This window comes from Ailuropoda melanoleuca, chromosome 16 (assembly GCF_002007445.2).
Source record: "Ailuropoda melanoleuca isolate Jingjing chromosome 16, ASM200744v2, whole genome shotgun sequence".
In the NCBI taxonomy this organism is placed as follows: domain Eukaryota; kingdom Metazoa; phylum Chordata; class Mammalia; order Carnivora; family Ursidae; genus Ailuropoda; species Ailuropoda melanoleuca.
The window spans coordinates 25,929,981-25,950,763 of NC_048233.1; the positions used below are offsets into that span (position 1 = coordinate 25,929,981).

Consider the following 20,783-nt stretch of genomic DNA (forward strand, 5'->3'; position numbering starts at 1 on the left):
AGTAGATGACGGAAGGTAACGCTAGATGTTGCTCTGTGTCGGAAAAGTTGTAGAATGTTTAAGAATATAGAATCTGCAGCTGAAGAAGTTCAAGAACAAAATTCTATTGAATTAATTGCTAGATTAGCTTTTATCTTTACTGTGGTTCTACCTCTTTTAGAAAAAAAAGGCATGATATGTACATGTGAAAAATATTGTGGTTAAAAGNCACTATTGCTTTGTGTTGTCTCACCTGTCTATGGTTTTTCTCTTGTTTTCCTGCTGTTTTTCATTGCTTCAGTCCTCCCTAATGCTTTGAAACAGAACTTTTTCTCATTGTTTTTAGCTGTGGCATTAGTGTGCCACAAACCACCAATCATTTATGGATGGGAGAGTCAGTGGTTTTCTTTTGTAAACAAAAGAACAAACCGTGGTTTAGTTTTTTGTTTTTGTTTTTCAGGAAAAACATAAACAAGAATTGGAAGACATGAGGAAAGCTGGTCATGAAGCTCTCAGCATTATTGTGGATGAATATAAGGTAGATGTTTGAGAGTCTGCTTTCTCTATCTTTTAAACTGTGCCATACTTTAGAAAAAAGTTTACACACATTGGCATATGCAAACATATGCAAATTATATAATGACAGTAGTCTTATTTTGGTATAGTATTCTTTTCAATTGACCAATACGTGTTTGTTGAGAACATGCATAGTAGATGACGGAAGGTAACGCTAGATGTTGCTCTGTGTCGGAAAAGTTGTAGAATGTTTAAGAATATAGAATCTGCAGCTGAAGAAGTTCAAGAACAAAATTCTATTGAATTAATTGCTAGATTAGCTTTTATCTTTACTGTGGTTCTACCTCTTTTAGAAAAAAAAGGCATGATATGTACATGTGAAAAATATTGTGGTTAAAAGAGATTAAGAAAAAGAATTCTGTTATGAATATTGTTATAGAAGTTATAATAAATGTCAATATCAGGGATGTACACAGCATTATTCTTTGATTTGATGCCTGCATAAGCTTAATCATTTAAAGCAAACTAAGGACTGGTATGTTGCAAGTTTTCAGGATAGCCTGAACTTTAAAAATTGGTCCATTAGTTGTAGCTGATGAATGTAGATTTGCTTCCTAGTTCACTTGGTGTCAAGAGCCAACACTCTGAATGTAACTTTCTGTTATTGGTGGGTAATAATTGAAAAAAAAGATTTTATTTTCATGCTCAAAACAAAAGTCCTTTTTCCCCTAAATTTCATGTTAGATCATTTTTCCCCCACAAATAATAAAGGAATACATTCTTGTTGAAATTCAAACAGTTCTCCCCAGAAGTAACCACTGTTAGNGTGGTTTTCTTTTGTAAACAAAAGAACAAACCGTGGTTTAGTTTTTTGTTTTTGTTTTTCAGGAAAAACATAAACAAGAATTGGAAGACATGAGGAAAGCTGGTCATGAAGCTCTCAGCATTATTGTGGATGAATATAAGGTAGATGTTTGAGAGTCTGCTTTCTCTATCTTTTAAACTGTGCCATACTTTAGAAAAAAGTTTACACACATTGACATATGCAAACATATGCAAATTATATAATGACAGTAGTCTTATTTTGGTATAGTATTCTTTTCAATTGACCAATACGTGTTTGTTGAGAACATGCATAGTAGATGACGGAAGGTAACGCTAGATGTTGCTCTGTGTCGGAAAAGTTGTAGAATGTTTAAGAATATAGAATCTGCAGCTGAAGAAGTTCAAGAACAAAATTCTATTGAATTAATTGCTAGATTAGCTTTTATCTTTACTGTGGTTCTACCTCTTTTAGAAAAAAAAGGCATGATATGTACATGTGAAAAATATTGTGGTTAAAAGAGATTAAGAAAAAGAATTCTGTTATGAATATTGTTATAGAAGTTATAATAAATGTCAATATCAGGGATGTACACAGCATTATTCTTTGATTTGATGCCTGCATAAGCTTAATCATTTAAAGCAAACTAAGGACTGGTATGTTGCAAGTTTTCAGGATAGCCTGAACTTTAAAAATTGGTCCATTAGTTGTAGCTGATGAATGTAGATTTGCTTCTTAGTTCACTTGGTGTCAAGAGCCAACACTCTGAATGTAACTTTCTGTTATTGGTGGGTAATAATTGAAAATCAAGATTTTATTTTCATGCTCAAAACAAAAGTCCTTTTTCCCCTAAATTTCATGTTAGATCATTTTCCCCCCACAAATAATAAAGGAATACATTCTTGTTGAAATTCAAACAGTTCTCCCCAGAAGTAACCACTGTTAGCAGTTTGATGTAAGCCCTGAGCCGTTTTAGAGGTTTTTCTCCATAATTGCATATGTATATTTGCTAATACCATATTATATAATTTTTTTATTTGTTTTTACACAAAATGTTATTCCACTCAATCTATTCTTTTGTTTCTTTCTGTGTTTATTCAATATGATTTGTATTTTAGTATCTGGTACATATGAACTTAGTTTTTGTTCTATAGTATTCCACAGTGTGTGTGTGTGTGTGTGTGTGTGTACACCATATTTGGTTTAACTGTACCTTTATTAGCATTTAGTTTGTTTTTGGTTGTTCATTAGTACAGTAAATATTTTTGTTTGCTTGTTTGTTTGTTTGTTTTTAAATCCTACTACCACTTGTAGAATACAGAAATTTTTTTTATTGTTGATTAAACTTCATCCTTGGAGTTGGTAGAAATTAACATCATTTTAGTTAGCTAATAATTTAATGTCAAAAATCTTGTGACAAGTCATTTATCTAAAAGTAGAAAAAGAAGTAGATCCAGAATTACCTAAACAGACGACTTCTTTTTTTTTTTAATCCAAGATAAATAGTCTAGTTGATATGTGTTGGAACGTGAAAGGTTATTTTTGTGACCACACCCAATATAGAAACCCGTGCCATTGTTGAGATGGTCATTAAAAAATGTCAAGTTTTTGCAGCTGTGATTATTGGCTCTTTTTATAATATTGTGAATTTTTAGCTCTACTAATATAAACCAGCTTTACAGTTATTGAATTGGGTAAAAGTATAGGATCTATTTTGAACTGTCATCTTTTTTTTCCCCTAGGCTAAGGGTGAGGAGAATTAAAAAACTGAAATTTATATTATTCTCCTGGTGCATTAAGTGATATATTCTTGGATGAATTTGTATTTTACTTATTTTTAATTATGAATTTAAATTAAATGTTTTAGAAGCGTTTACATTGTGTTTGAACTTGTATTTTTCAGAACAGCTCAATGTTTGCTATCTTAAATCCTTTTTTGATTCTAGCTCCACATATTTCATTTGGTGAAAACATGTTTATTGTGTATTGCTTTCAATACTGACAGCTAATGAGGTTAAAAGCATAAGTGAGAATTTTGCAAATACATATTACAACTTGTAATTTGAAGAAACTTGGTTGAGAGCTACTCATTTCACCTCTTCTTTGTCTAGTATCATTATTTGATGCCCATTTGGAGAGGATTTAAAAGTTTTAAGCATTAGGTATCATGATTTGGTTAAGATTAGGAATCAAATCAAGTAGCCTACAAATTTATATTTAATTTGTCATATACTTATTGTCAGTTAATATATAAACTTGATAAACTTTTGTAGCAGGGAACTTTGGTATAAATATATTTCATATAGCTTTCCTATTGATTTATTGATGAGCTTCATATTTTGTACAATAATGTTATTGTACTGTGAGAAAGAATAAGATCTGATACATTAACTATCATATAACATTTTACATCCAGTGTGCTCTGAAAACATATGGAGAATCAACTTCAAAGTAATATAGGAAAAAATAAAATAATTCAGATAAGAAAAATAGGCAATGTTTTCCTCGTAGGCTAGATGTCTCTGTAATGTAGGTGTCAGTTTGTGACCCGTTACGGAACAGGACGAGAAATGATAAATATTTTTTTCCATTTGAAATTCAAGCATGAGAAGGTCATGTGATAATTATTGTATTATGTGTCTCTTTTTCAGACAGCAACTTACTTTTCGTTGATACTTCTAAAGCTTTCTTTTGTTAAAGTATATAAACATTTTGATGGATGATTCATTAATCATTAGATAACTCAAAAACAAATGAAAATACAACTTCTAATTACTATTGCTAACAAGTTGTATGAACATTCTCTTTGATTTATTCTTTCCTTAATTCAAGAAACATTGACTTCCTTCTTTATGCCAGGGACTGCTGTGGATACAGCACTGAAGAAGATAGACAGGTCTTTGGTCCAGTGGAATACATATTGCACACCCACCCATGCGCATGCACAGACCATACACAGGTAGTAAGTCACCAAAAACCATAGCTTCCCTTGATGGTTTGACTTTAATCTCTCCTTCTATTTATTCAAATGTGCAACTGGACTAGAGAAATCTATGCCTTTTTACTACCATCCCTGGCTTTTAGGGATCTTACATTCTTCTGCTTGGTTATCCCAGACTAGATGTGATAAGTCATTTTTCCCCCTCCAAGTTGAGTTGAGGAATTTGGGGGGGAAAATTCATTAGAAAAGATAGTGAAAAATACAAATGAAGTAAAAGAAAAATAATAAAAGCCTAAAAATTCACAGGAAGATACATTATTTTTACATTAACCTTTCCTTCCAGAAATGTGAAGTAGTCTTTTTTCCCCTTATTTTTCCTACTATACATCTAAAAAAAAAATCCTTGGACATTTTGTATAAAACAGACATGAAATCCTGAAAGACAGAAGAAGGCAAACTGCCTAGGGACTCTGGAATCCAGGTAACTACATGACACGGGGTTCCCTGGATTTTCTTTTTCCCTCATTTGCCCAGATTAGGTGCTGGAGAAGTGAGCAACCCAGAAATACCAAATGGGCACAGATAACAAATCCCAAGAAAAGGCTGCTGTCTTTGTCCAAAAGACCAGGAAAGCCTCCAGGTAGCAAGAAAGTAAACTCCTAGGTAATAAACATTCTACTCCCACCAAACAGCATAGAACAAAATGTGGCTCCAACCCTGCCAACAAAGGCTGGTTAAGGATTGTAGACTTTCACCATCTCAGGCTACAGTGAGATAGATTTCCTCTTCTCCATTGGGAGGTTTCGAAGAAGGCTGACTTTCAGTCCCACTGGGCAATAAATCCTCTCCTCCCTAAGTGTCAGGGTAGGCCATGTAGGAAGCCTAGACTTTCACCCCACCCTGATGGTAGTGAGATACTTTCTCTATTATCAAGGTATCAACAGATGTTTAATGGAAAGCCAGGGTAATAAGGTCAGCCCTCTGAAGTGTCAGTGAGGGTTATTTGGGGAACAATAAGGTGGCATCCTTGCTTCTCTCAGCCAGAGTGACATCAGTGAAGGCTTTATGTGAAGCTGAACTCCCAACCATGTCTGGCAATAATGAGGAGATTCTATTCCCCCTGCCCTGAGTGTCAGTGGAGAATGAATCAGGAACCTGAACTTAGTACTTGGCTGTTCCCCTCTTGTCTTGTTGCAGTAGTGTCTTATCAGAGGAAGTCTGCCTGAAGCAAGATTTTTTTTTTAAATTTTCTTAAAGATTTTTATTTATTTATTTGACAGAGAGAGAGACAGCCAGCGAGAGAGGGAACACAAGCCGGGGGAGTGGGAGAGGAAGAAGCTGGCTTCCAGCAGAGTAGCCTGATGCAGGGCTCAATCCCCGGGCCCTGGGATCACACCTGAACCAAGATTTAAAATATCCAAATTTCAGTTGAAAATCAGTACTCATACAAAGAACCAAGAAAATCTCGAGTGAAAAAAGATAATGAACAGAAGCTAACACTGAGCTGACACCAATGTTAGAATTATCTGACAAGGATTTTAAAGTGTCCGTCATAAAAATGCTTTAACAAGCAATTGTGAACATGCTTGAAACAAAGGAAGAAAATAGAAAATCTCAGCAAAAGAATAGAAAGTCTTACCAAAGAAACAGATTATGTAAAGAAAGAACCAAACGAAAATTTTAGAACTTAAAAATACAATACGAAAAAAAAAATTCAGTGTTTGGGCTCAATGTCATAATGGAGAAATGGGAAATAATCAATGAACTTGAAAATAGAGAATAGAAGTCACCCAGTTTGAACAATAGAGAGAAAATAGACTAAAAACAAATGAGCAAGGATTTAGGGACCTGTGGGATTATAGCAAAAGATCTAAAATTCATGTCATCAGAGTCCTGGAAAAAGAGGAAAAAGAGGATAGAGAAACTGAAAATATATTCAAAGAAATAGTAGCTGAAAATTCCCCAAATTTGGCCAAAGAAATAAAACTACATATTCAAGAAGCTGAGTGAACTCTTAAACAGGATTAACCAAAATAATAATAATACCAAAATCAAAACAAATAAAAACCACCAAGACACATTGTGATGGTTAATTTTATGTGTTTTAACTTGGTTAGGCCATGATACCCAGATATTTGGTCAAACATTATCCTGGATATTTTTGTAGGGCTCATTCCAGGTAAGATTAACATTTGCATTTGTGGACCTTGAATAAAGCAGATTGCCCTCCATAATGTGGGTGATTCTTATCCAATTGTTAGAAGGTTTTAATAGAACAAAGGACCTGTCTCCCCTGATCGATAAGGTATTTTGCTAGCAGACAGACTTTTAGACTTGAACTGCCCCATTGGCTCTCCCCTGGATCTCCAATCTGCCGTTCTACCCTGCAGATATTGAATTTGCCAGCCTCCACATTTGTGGGAGCCAGTTTCTTAAAATCAATCTTTCTCTCTATATACATATCATATTAGTTCTATTACTCTAGAGACCCTGACTGCTACAGATGTTATGGTCAAACGTCTGAAAACTAAAGACAAAAGAAAATCTTGAAAGCAGCCAGAGAAAGATGGCATTTACCTACAGAAAATCAATTAGATTTACATTGGATTTTTCATCAGAAACCAGGGAGGCCAGAAGGAAATTGAATAACACTGAAAGAAAATAAGTGTCCACTCAGACTTTTATATCCAATGAAAATATGTTTCTGCAGTAAAGGTAGGAAATCAAGATGTTCTCAGATGAAGGAAAAGTAAGAATATTTGTCATAGCAAACCTACTCTAAGAGAATGGCTAAGGAAGTTATCCAAACAAAAGGAAATGATAAAGGAACGAATTTTGAAACATTAGGAAAGAACAAAGGAAAGGACAAGATTGTGGGTCAATGCACTAGACTTTCTTTTTTTAAGTTTTCTGAATTATATTTGTTAAATTAAAAAATATGTAGCATTTTCCAATGTGGTTCTTAATGATTGTTAAGGAAAATTTTAAGAAAATTATATTGTAGGGGCACCTGGGTGGCTCAGTCAGTTAAGCGTCTGCTTTCAGCTCAGGTCATGATCTCAGGGTTCTGGAATCAAGCCCCACATTGGGCTCCCTGCTCAGCGGGGAGCCTGCTTCTCCCTCTTCCTCTGCTGCTCCCCCTGCTTGTGCTCTCTCCCTCTCTCTCTCACATAAATAGATAAAATCTTCTAAAAAAAAGAAAAAGAAGAAAAAGAAATTGTAAGCAAGGAAGAGTAACAGACATAATCTTAACTTGAACTGGTAAAATGCCAACACCAGCAATGGTGTGATTTTTTTTGTTTTTTTTTCAATTTGGGAGTATGGCAAATTTATTTTACTTCTACAATCTTTTCCATGTTAAGGCTTGAGATTTATTTATTTTGAGTTTGGTTGCAAGATTTTAAACTATAANCTTCTACAATCTTTTCCATGTTAAGGCTTGAGATTTATTTATTTTGAGTTTGGTTGCAAGATTTTAAACTATCAAGGGGCGCCTGGGTAGCGCAGTCATTAAGTGTCTGCCTTCGGCTCAGGGCGTGATCCCGGCGTTCTGGGATCGAGTCCCACATCAGGCTCCTCCGCTGGGAGCCTGCTTCTTCCTCTCCCACTCCCCCTGCTGTGTTCCCTCTCTCGCTGGCTGTCTCTCTGTCACATAAATAAATAAAATCTTTAAAAAAAAAAAGATTTTAAACTATCAGAATCATTTGGAGCTGGTTTACATTTATACATTTGTATTTCAAAAACTAATAAGTTTAAAATGTAATAGAAAAGGCTTTTCTCCATTTGTCATTGTGTTTTCTAAGATCCTGAAGTAATCCGTAATTATCACAACAGAGGAAAGTTTACTCATCATATATTTTGATTTTGCGTAGCTAGTGATATTTTAATATTTTGTAATTTTTATTTTTGAACAGCTTTATTGAGGCATAATTCATATATTATAAAATCTACCAATTTAAAGTTTATAGTTCTCTAGTTTTTAGTATATTCACAGAATTATACAGTCATCACCACGATGTAATTTCAGAGCATTTTCAACCCCCTACATGAAACCTTATATCCTTCAGCAGTCATTCTTCACTCCCTGCCCAACCACCTGTTTTCTAGCCCTTGGTAACCATTAATCTATATTATGTCACTATAGATTTGCATCTTCTGGACAGTTTGTATAAACAGAATCATACAATTGTGATCTTTTTGACTGACTCCTTTCACTTAGCATAATGTTTTCAACGTTCATGCTTGTTACATGTATTATATTGGTCTTTCATTTCTTTTTTGTTGTCCAGTAATATTCCATTGTATGGAGTACCACATTTTATTTAACCTTACATCAGTTAATGGTCATTTGGAGTGTTTTCACTTTTCGACTATTGTGAATAATGCTATGTGGATGTATATTTTCATTTCTCATTGGTATATGCCTAGGGTTGAAATTACTGGGTTGTATGGTTATCTGTGTTTAGCATTTTGAGGAAGTACCAGAATGTTTCCAGCTGTACTATTTTATATTCCAACCAACAGTGACTGAGGGTTCTAGTTTCCCTCCATCCATACCAACACTTGTTATTTTCCATTAAAAAAAATTTTCAGCCATGCTGGAGGGTTTAATTGGCATTTAAGTCTTTGATCCATTTTCAGTTAATTATGTATATGATGTGAAGAAGGGATGGAACTATTTATTTATTTATTTATTTATTTATTTATTTTGATGTGCATAGGCAGTTCCCAGTATCATTTGTTGAAAAGACTGTTCTTTCCTCATTGAATTGTCGTGGGACCTTTGTCAAAAATTAACCATCTGTGTGAGGATTTATTTGTAGACTCTTAATTCCTTTCCATTGAAATATATGTCTCTCTCAGTGTCATTACCACACTTTTTATTAACTGTAGCTTTATAGTAAGTTTTTGATATCAGGAAGTGTACATTGTCCAACTTTGTTCTTCTTCCAAATTGGTTTGGCTATTCTAGGTCACTTGCATTTTCATATGAGTTTTAGTAGTTGCACATGAATTTTTAAAAATATCCAAGTGGGATTTGATTTGTATTTGCATTGAATATGTAGACCAATTTGGGAAGTTTTGCCATTTTAATAGTATTAAAGTAGCTTTCTGATGCATAATTATGAAATGTCTTTACCTTTATTTTATCCTCATTAATTCCTTTCAGCAGTCTATTGTAGTTTTCACTGTGTATTCTATTCTTTTTGATGACATTGTAAAATGAATTGTTTCTGTTAATTTCATGTACAGACTTTTCATTGCTAGCATATAATAATATGATTAATAATAACAGGATTGATTTTGTATATTTGTTCTGATATATATGTTCATTAGTTCTAATAGTTTTTTAGATTTGTTAGGATTTTCTGTATACAAGATCATGCCACGTGCCGCCTGCACCTCTTTCCAATCGGGGTGCCTTTTATTATTTTTTTCCTTGCTTAATTGTCCTTGATAGACCTCCAATACAATTTGAATAAGAACTGCAAATACATACATGATCTTAGGGAGACAACATTCAGTTATCAACCATTTAAGTATGATGTTATAAGTGAGTTGTAAATAGATGGTCTTCATTAGGTTGAGGAAGTTCCCTTTTATTTCTAGTTTGCTGAAAAAAATTTTTTTAATCATGAAAGGTTGCAGAATTTTGTCCAATGCTATTTCTGTGTCTTTTGAAAAGGTAATTTTTTTCTTATGAATATGGTATATTCTGTTTGATTTTTGGATGTTAACTCTGTTTTGCATTCCTGAGATAATCTCTCTTGGTCATGTTGTATAATTTTTTTTAGGTGTTGCATAGATCAGTTTGTTAATATTTTATTGAGTATTTTGTACCTTTATTCATAAGGGATATTGGTTTTTAGTTTTCTTTGGTGTCTAGGAGGCTTTGCTATCAGTATAATACTTTACTTAGAATGAGTTAGCATATGTTCCCTTTAATTATTTGTAAGAGTTTGTAAAAGATCAGTATTAATTCTTTGTTGAGAATTTTGTAGAATTCATCAATATAACCGTGTGATACTGGATTTTTCTGTGTGGGAGTTTTTTTGGGTTTTTTTGTGTGGTTTTTTTTTAAATAAATTCAATCTCTTCTTATTGATCTCTTCAGATTTTCTGTTTTCTTCCTGAAATTGGTAATTTTATTTTTCTAGGAATTTAGTTCTTTTATCTAAGTGATTTAATTTTTAGCATGTAGTTGTTTATAGTATGTTCTCACTATGCTTTTATTTTTGTAAGGTAAGTAGTGATGTCTCCTCTTTCATTTCTGATTTTGTAATTTGAGTCTTCCCTCTTCTCCATTTGGTCAATTTATCTGAAGGTTTCTTCATTCTATTTGTGTCTTCAAATAATTAACTATTGGTTTTGTTCATTTTCTACCATTTCCCGTCCTCTTACTTACGAATTTCCACTCTAACCTTTATTTTGCATAGCCTTCTGCTTACTTTGGCCTTACTTTGTTATTTTCCTAGTTTGTTAAAATGGATTAAGTAGGTGAAACATGTAATATCTTTTTTCTGATTCATGTAATATCTTTTTCTTTTTTAATATAGGCATTTATGTTTTCCTCTTGATTCTTGTTTATTTCATCCCATAAGTTTTGTATGTTGTATTTTCATTTTTGTTCATATAAAATAATTTATATGATTTCTTCTTTAACACATTGTTTCTTTAGAAAAGTGTTGTGTAATTTCTATATATACATACGAATTTCTGAAATTTCTGTCTGTTATTAATTTCTAGTTTGATTTCCTTGTGGTTGAAAAATTTGTTTTGATGATTTTGATTGGGGTGGAGTGTTCTATAGATGTCTCTAGTGCATGCAGTTGGTTTGTAGTGTTGTTGAACTTTTCTGTCTGCTGTTGGTAATCTGTTTGATTTTTCTATCCTTTATTGATAGTGTGGATATCAAAGCATCCATTATTGTTGAATTCTTTATTATTCTGTCAGGTTTTATTTCATGTATTTTGGGGGTATTTTGTTCACTGCATATGTGTTTTTGAGTGTTACATCTTCCTAATGTATTGACCCTTTTATTATTGTAAGATGTTTGTTTGTATCTCTGGTATGATTTTTTTTTTCTTCTAAAGTCTGTGTTTGTTGTTGTTGTTGCTGTTGTTTTCTTTTTGTTTTGTTTCGTTTCTGACATTAGTATAGCCACTTAAGCTCTGCTGTGGTTTTTATTTGCGTGGTACATCTTTTCCCATCCTTTTATTTTGAACCAGTGTGTGTCTTTGAATCTAAACTGTCTTTTGTACAAATACAATTATATACCTTTTTAAGATGTAATTGCTTTTTAAATCAATTAAGAGAAGGACAGAGAAGAAACAACCAATTATATTGTCTTTTAAAACTACCTACATGATTAACTTTACTGGCACTCTTTATTTCTTCATGTGGATTGAGTTATTTTCTGATTTTACTTTTTATAGCCTAAAGAATTGCCTTTAGTATTTACTATAAGTCATGTCTGCTAAGGTTGAACTTATCTTTAAGTAGCTTTAGTTCATTTTCATTCTTTAAAGATAATTTTCTATTTTTAAAAGCTTCCTTCGGTTATACAGAAACAATGAATCATGGAACACTACATGAAAAACTAATGAGGTACTGTATGGTGACTAACGTAACATAATAAAAAAATAAATAAAATAATTAAAAAAAAAAAAAAACCAAAGCAAGACAACACAAAAAGAAGCCAAAAAGAAAAAAAAAAAAGTTTTTTTGTTTCCTTTTTGTTGGATATATGATTCTTACGAGATGAGACAGATGAGACAGTTTTTTTGTTTAGTTTTAGCATTTTGAAAATGTCATTCCATTGCCTTCTCTCTTTCATTGTTTCTGAAGAGACGTAAGCTGTTAGTTTTTTTTTCTGGTTACCTTGTATGTGATGAATCATTTTTCTACTGTTTTCAAATTGTTTCTGTTTTTGTCTTTCAGTATTTTGACTATAATATATCTGGGTGTGTATCTCTTTTAGTTTTTCCTACATGGAATTCATGGAGCTTCTTACATGTATAGATTGTATTTTGTCACTTTGGAAAGTTTTCAGCCATTATTACTTTAAAAATTTTATTCTTCCTTTGTGTTACGTTCACTGTGTACATGTTGGTCTGCTTAATGGTGTCTCACATTTCTCTGAGGCTCTATTCATTCTTCTTCATTATTTAAACTCTGTAGTTCAGATTTCACAGTCTATTGATATTTCTTCAGATTTACTGATTATGTCTTCTCTCAATTCAAACCTACTGTTTAGACCCTCTAAAAAATAATTTCTTGCTAAAAAATGCTTAACCAGCATCTGAGATTTCACTAGCCTTAATTTCTTTTTGCCAGTGGAGTATTTTGCCTCGATGTTCATGGCTGTTGACTGATCAGGGTGGTGGTTGCTGAAGGTTGGGGTGGCTGTGGCAATTTCTTAAAATGAGACAAAAGTGAAGTTTGCCACATTGATTGACTGTTCCTTTTATGAATGATTTCTCTGTAACAAGCAATGCTGTTTGATAGCATTTTACCTGTGGAATTTTTCATATTTGTTGTTTTCATGTTTCCACTTCAGAATTTCCTGTTGTTTCTTTTGTATAATTTCTCTCTTTATTGATAGTATATTTTATGAGATGTTATTTAATTATTTAAGCATGGCTTTCTTTAGTTCTTTGAACATTTTTTCAATTGGTGCTTTGAAGTTTTTTTCTAACTCTAACATCTGGGCCACATCAAAAAGGCAGTTTCCGTTTACTCCTGTTTTTCCCTGTGTGTGTGATACAGTATAATGTTTCTTTTCATGTCTAGTAATTTTTTATCAAAAACTAGACATCGTAGATAAAATATAGTTGCAACTTTGTGTCTTCAGTCCTCAGGAGACTTTGGTCTTTTGTTGGTTGATTATTTAGTGAAGTCCGTTTCTTTTGAATTGTGCAGCTTCAGTAGAGCAAAATTGATATTTACATACTCTTTCTGACTACCAGAAATGACTATTTTAAAGCCATGCTCTCTTTAACTATCTCTTTCCTGGACTCTGTTTTATGATTCTGACTTATTTGTGTTTTATCATAACTACCTGTTAGTTTCTGTAAATTTCTAGTTTATTGCTCTATTGTTTCTGATGTGCCCTATGGTATCCATTGCACCCCAGCCTGATCCAGTTATACATCAGTTATAGATCATTCCCTTTGGTAGGGGTAGTTTGTGTGCCAGGGCCTTGCTATGACCCTTCCCTGTAGTAGAACTTATGGACTATGCACAGGCCCTGGAAGGGTAGAATGCTTGATTTGCTCTTCATTAGCTTGCTCACCCAGATCCTCCTTTCACAGCTGGAGCTGAGTATGAGGGAAAGACGGTAGGTAGTATTCTGCTACATGGCTGCTACCATTGCTCAGTATAGATCTTCTGTAATGCAGAGTTCATGAGGAAGGGATTGTCCAGTGTTTATAGCTGTTAAATATCTCTGGAATAGTTCTTTTACCTCAGGAATGTAGTAGAGATGGGACCTGGCATTTGTCTTGTGAGCCTAACTGAGCAGCTGTCATGCAATACAGAGCTGTGCAAGAAAGGAGAATTGTATTTTTTTACCAGCTGCCCTATTTATGTGATATAAGCCTTCTGCAGCATGGAGCTATGGAAAATAGGATCTATTAATGTTCACCAGCTGCCAAGACCACCAGGAATGATTTTTACACTAATAGGTTAGGGAAGATGGGAACTGTCACTCAGCTGCTGAGCCTGTTGAAACAGTTCTTCTGAAAGGCTCAGCTGTGGGTGGATGGGTGAAGTCCCTAGGTTGGATATCATAACTTCCCTCTGTTGTTACTAGATTTCTGTAAACTTTGTTGGGTAAATGTTGCCCAGTTTATTGTAAGACCTTTGATAAGTGTCCAGAGAATTTGAATGATTGTTCTTCCTTAAAAGATATATCAAGTTAGAGGATTCTCTGAGCTCTTAACATTACCATTCCAGAAATTGTAACCCACCTCTCTTATTTGTTTTAATCTGTATTAAAATAGTGGTTACTTATTACATATGTTCTTCATTTAACAAGTTATCCTGCAATTAGTGAATATCTAGGAGCCATGACATTCTTTGTATTTCTCACTGTATTGACAAGAGTTAAAGATTTGTGTACATCATCTTGTCATATATGAGTACGTCAACCTTTGGATCATTGCTGATTTCTTTTTCTAATGCTTTTCTAAAATGTGACTTTTTTGACATGAGTAAATTCTGATATTATATACCTCTTACAATTTTACAATATGCTTTTGGGTTTTATTTCAGCAAATTACCATGGATTCAAATAGTAATTTAAAGCTTAGTGATTTAAATGCTTATCTTAGTTTTTTTTACATTGGTAATCAAATGAAAGGAAAAAAAACCTTAAAATCTAATACATTTGGTTAGCATATTTTGTGTATGTAACATCACTCAAATGAAATAGTGTTTATTACAGCTCTCAAGTGATGTGATCATCAATATCTGATTTTAAAATAGAAATAAGCTATATTATGATTTCAGCTTTTCACAAAGAATTGAAAATTTTGTTTTTTTTTTAATGATTTTTTATTATATTATGTTAGTCACCATACAGTACATCCCTGGATTCCGATGTAAAGTTCGATGCTTCATTAGTTGAATAACACCCAGTGCACCATGCAATACATGCCCTCCTTNGTGCCCTCCTTACTACCCATCACCGGTCTATCCCAATCCCAAACCCCCCTCCCCTCTGAGGCCCTCAGTTTGTTTCTCATAGTTCATAGTCTCTCATGTTTCATTCCCCCTTCTGATTATTCCCCTTTTCTTTATCCCTTTCTTCCCCTACCGATCATCCTAGTTCTTATGTTCCATAGATGAGAGAAATCATATGATAATTGTCTTTCTCTGCTTGACTTATTTCACTTAGCATTATCTCCTCCAGTGCCGTCCATGTTGCAGCAAATGTTGAGAATTCGTTCTTTCTGATAGCTGAGTAATATTCCATTGTATATATGGACCACAGCTTCTTAATCCAGTCATCTGTTGAAGGGCATCTCGGCTCCTTCCATGATTTGGCTATTGTGGACAATGCAGCTATGAACATTGGGGTGCATATGGCCCTTCTCTTTACTACGTCTGTATCTTTGGGGTAAACACCCAGTAGTGCAATGGCTGGGTCATAGGGTAGTTCAATTTTTAACTTTTTAAGGGACCTCCACACTGTTTTCCAGAGTGGCTGTACCAACTTGCATTCCCACCAACAATGTAGGAGGGATCCCCTTTCTCCACATCCTCTCCAACAATTGTTGTTTCTTGCCTTGTCTATCTTTGCCATTCTAACTGGCGTAAGGTGGTATCTCAGTGTGGTTTTGATTTGAATTTCCCTGATGGCTAATGATTTTGAACATTTTTTCATGTGTCTGTTAGCCATTTGTATGTCTTCATTGGAAAAGTGTCTGTTCATATCTTCTGCCCATTTTATGATTTGTTTATTTGTTTCTCGTGTATTGAGTTTGAGAAGTTCTTTGTAGATCTTGGATACCAGTCCTTTATCTGTGGTGTCCTTTGCAAATATATTCTCCCATTCCGTGGGCTGTCTCTTAGTTTTTTTGACTGTTTCCTTGGCTGTGCAGAAGCTCTTTATCCTGATAAAGTCCCATAAGTTCATTTTATCTTTTATTTCTCTTGCCTTTGGAGATGTGTCGTGAAAAAGGTTGCTCTGGCCGATGTCATAGAAGTTGTTGCCTATGTTCTCCTCTAGAATTTTGATGGATTCCTGTCTCACATTGAGGTCTTTCATCCATTTGGAGTTTATTTTTGTGTATGGTGTGAGAGAGTGGTCAAGTTTCATTCTTTTGCATGTAGCTGTCCAATTTTCCCAGCACCATTTATTGAAGAGACTGTCTTTTTTCCACCGGATGTTTTTTCCTGCTTTATCAAAGATTAGTTGCCCAAAGAGCCGAGGGTCCATTTCTGGGTTCTCTATTCTGTTCCATTGGTCGATGTGTCTGTTTTTGTGCCAGTACCATGCTGTCTTTGTGATCACAGCTTTGTAGTACAGCTCGAAATCCGGCATTGTGATGCCCCCAGCTTTGTTTTTCCTTTTCAACAGTTCCTTGGAGATTCGGGGCCTTTTCTGGTTCCATACAAATTTAAGGACTATTTGTTCCAGTTCTTTGAAAAATGTCCTCGGTATTTTGATCGGGATAGCATTGAAAGTGTAGATTGCTCTGGGTAGTATGGACATTTTAACTATGTTAATTCTTCCAATCCATGAGCATGGAATATTTTTCCATCTTTTTATGTCTTCCTCAATATCTTTCAAAAGTGATCTATAGTTTCTAGCATATAGGTCCTTTACGTCTCTGGTTAAGTTAATTCCAAGGTAACGCATGGTTTTTGGTGTTATTGTAAATGGGATGGATTCCCTAATTTCTCTTTCTTCAGTCTCGTTATTCGTGTATAGAAATGCAACTGATTTCTGGGCATTGATTTTGTATCCTGCCACCTTACTGAATTGTTCTATAACTTCTAATAGTTTGGGAGTGGATTCCTTTGGGTTTTCCATATAGAGTATCATGTCATCTGCAAAGAGAGACAGTTTGACTTCTTCTTTGCCGATTTGGATACCTTTGATCCCTTTTTGTCTTCTGATTGCTGTTGCAAGGACTTCTAGTACTATGTTGAATAATAGTGGCGAGAGTGGGCATCCTTGTCGTGTTCCTGATCTTAAGGGAAAGGCTTCCAGCTTTTCCCCATTGAGAATAATGCTTGCAGTAGGCTTTTCATAGATGGCTTTTATGAGATTGAGAAATGTACCCTCTATTCCTACACTCTGAAGGGTTTTAATCAGGAAAGGATGCTGTATTTTGTCAAATGCTTTTTCTGCATCAATTGAGAGGATCATATGGTTCTTGAGTCTTTTCTTGTTGATATGATGTATCACATTGATTGATTTGCGAGTGTTGAACCATGCTTGCATCCCAGGTATGAATCCCACTTGGTCATGATGGATAATCCTTTTAATGTACTGTTGGATTCTATTAGCAAGGATCTTGTTGAGGATTTTGGCATCCATATTCATTAGAGAAATCGGTCTGTAATTCTCCTTTTTGAGGGGGTCTTTGCCTGGTTTGGGGATCAAGGTAATATTAGCCTCATAGAATGAGTTTGGTAGCTTTCCTTCTGTTTCTATTTTTTGAAATAGCTTTAGGAGAATAGGTATTATTTCTTCTTTGAATGTTTGGTAGAATTCCCCAGGAAAACCGTCTGGGCCTGGAGTTTTATTATTTGGAAGGTTGTTTATCACTGACTCAATTTCTTCATAGTTAATTGGCCTATTTAAGAAATCTATTTCTTCCTGTTTCAGTCTTGGTAGTTTATAGGTTTCCAGGAAGGCCTCCATCTCTTCCAGATTGTTTAGTTTTTTGGCATATAGCTGTTGATAAAAGTTTCTAATAATCCTTGCAATTTCAATGGTGCTGGTCGTGACCTCTCCCTTTTCAGTCATAATTTTAATAATCTCAGTCCTTTCTCTTTGTTTTTGGACAAGTTTTGCCAGTGGTCTATCAATTTTATGGATTCTCTCAAAGAACCAGCTTCTAGTCCTGTTGATCTGCTCTACTGTGGTTCTGGTCTCTAATTCATTGATTTCTGCTCTAATCTTGGTCAACTCCTTCCTTGTCAGTGGGTTAGGCCTGTCCCTCTGTTGCTGTTCCAGTTTCTTGAGGTGAGAATATAGAAACTGCATTTTAGATTTTTCTATTCTTTTGAGTGAGGCTTGGATGGCTATGTATTTCCCCCTTAGGACTGCCTTTGCAGTATCCCATAGGTTTTGGACCGTTGTGTATTCATTCTCGTTGGTCTCCATAAATTGTTTAATTTGTTTTTTGATTTCCTGGTTTATCGAGTCATTCTTGAGCAGGATGGTTCTTAGCCTCCAAGTGTTTGAGTTTCTTCCAGGTTTTTCCTTGTGGTTGAGTTCCAATTTCAGAGCGTTGTGGTCTGAGAATATGCAGGGGATAATTTCAATCTTTTGGTATTGGCTGAGACCTGTTTTGTGTCCCAGAGCATGATCTATTCTTGAGAATGTTCCATGGGCATTTGAATAGAATGAGTATTCTTTGGTTCTGGGGTGTAGTGTTCTATATATATCTATGAGGTCCAACTCGTCGAGTATGGCATTCAAAGCCTTTGATTCTTTGCTTAGTTTTTGCCAGGGTGTTCTGTCTATTTCTGATAGTGGGGTGTTGAGGTCCCCTACTATTACTGTGTTCTTATCTATATGTCTCTTTATTTTGGTTAAGAGTTGGCTTGTGTATCTTGCTGCTCCCCTGTTGGGGGCATATATATTAATAATTGTCATATCCACTTGTTGAATACTTCCTTTAAGAATAATATAGTGCCCTTCTGTATCTCTCTCTATGGCCTCTAGTTTAAAATCCAGTCTATCTGATATGAGAATTGCTACTCCAGCTTTCTTTTGAGGTCCATTTGCGTGGAAGATGGTACTCCATCCCCTTACTCTAAGTCTGAATGCATCTTTGGGTTCAAAATGAGTCTCTTGTAGACAGCAAATGGATGGGTCATGTCTTTTTATCCAATCTGCAACCCTGTGGCGTTTTATGGGAGAGTTTAAGCCATTTAGATTGATAGAGATTATTGACAGATATGATTTTAATGATGCCATTTCTCTTTAAAGTCTTTGTATCGGTTGTGACTTGCTGCTCTGTATCACTCTTGGGGCCTTTTTACCTTTATAGAGCCCCCCNGTGACCCTGGCCATCAGAGCCTCTAATTTTGCCTGCATTTGGCTCATAGAATTTTTAATTTCTGTCAGATTCACTCTCATTTCCATCCTTAGGGCTTCTATATTCTCAGTAACATTTTCGTTAATACTTTTTTCAATTCTACTCATCATTTTGACCATTGTTACTCTGAATTCCATTTCTGATAATTTGGTTACATCCATATCCATTATTTCTGTGGCAGAGGCCACAGACTCACTGTCTTTTCTTTGCTGGGTGGGGGGACTTCTCCTTCTTGTCATTCTGATGAGGAGAGGTTGTGGGGTTGTCCAGAGCCCAAATTATTGACTGGGTCGCAGGCTGTGCCCCTTGTTTTATAGGGATCTTAGGGATGTGGGTTTCTTCTTTAAAGATTTTATTTATTTATTTATGTGGCAGAGAGCCAACCAGCGAGGGAGGGAACACAAGCAGGGGAGTGGGAGAGGAAGAAGCAGGCTCCCAGCGGAGGAGCCCGATGAGGGACTCCTTTCCGGAATGCCGGGATCACGCCCTAAGGCGAAGACAGGCGCTCAGTGACTGCGCCACCCAGGCGCCCCATGTTGTGGGCTTCTTGATTTTTCATCCTGCCTTCTGGTTTAGGGGCCTGCCGCACTGATACTCATGCAACCCTGTTTGGATAGAGTCTCCACGTCCGCTGCGAGGGGGGATGGGGGTGGGCACGCTGTGAGCCGGTATTTCCAGGCTTTTGTTCTCTGGCGGCTTTCCCTGGCGGTCTGCTGTGCCTCTTCTGAGAGTCAGAGCAACGGCGGCCGAATCTCAGCCTCTGTCACAGAACAGAGGGATTGCGGACCGTTCTCCACTGATGTTATGGCCACTTTAACTCTTTTACTGTTGGTGCTGCTCGACCCTGCAGCATCCCGGGATGTGCGCCCCACACCCGGCCTCCCAGCCCTCACTTCCAGGGCCGGCGCGTCTCTGTCCTTTGTGTTTCTAACACCGCCTGCCGCCAGCCGCCCCTGCGTGCTCCGGAGCTCCCGGTCTCAGTCTGGATCCGGTAGCACACCGGAGTTCCGGAGTTCCGTGAGATGCCTGGTGGCGCGCTCCTGGCTCATGGTCCCAGTCTGCTGTCTCTCGGGTGCGGGTCCGTGAGTCCGCCCGCTCCCCGTGCAGGTGGCTACCGCTTCCTGGCGCCCGAACGCGGCGGGTCCCTCCCCCTTCTGTTTATCTTCCGATACCTGTGCGCGGTTTCATGGTTCCCCGCTTCGTACCTCAATACTCATCGCTGGAGATGTTCATTCGTAGAGATCCAGATGTATCTTCCTGCATCTCAGGCTGATTCCGTGGGTGTTCAGGCTGGTCTGGTACCTATCCAGCTCGACTCAGACCACCGGCTGAAAAAGGGGTCCCCCACTCCTCCGCCATCTTAACTCAGCCTCCAAGAATTGAAAATTTTGATTCACCTTTAATTAGCCCCATGTAGGCATACCTTGGGGAAACTGTGGATTTGGTTCCAAACCACCACATTAAAGTGAATATAGCAATAAAGTGATTCAGATGAATTTTTTGATTTCCCAGCACATATAAAAGTTATGTTTACTCCATGCTGTAGTCTATTAAGCCTGTAGTAGCATTATGTCCAGAAAATGTACATACCTAAAAAATATTTTATTGCTGAAAAATGCTTCACCATCATCTGAGATTTCAGCTAGCCGTAATTTCCTTTTGCTGGAGGAGGGTTTTGCCTCGATGTTGATAGCTGCCGACTGTTCAGGGTGGTGGTTGCTGAAGGTTGGGGCGGCTGTGG

At 36.0% G+C, this 20,783-nt stretch overlaps 1 protein-coding gene across 1 annotated transcript in view; it reads left to right on the top strand.

The window, feature by feature from the left end:
• The window catches only part of CCDC91 (coiled-coil domain containing 91), a 322,822-nt gene that overhangs the window by 162,069 nt on the left and 139,970 nt on the right, over positions 1-20,783 (top strand). The gene's annotated exons all lie outside the window — the stretch shown is intronic.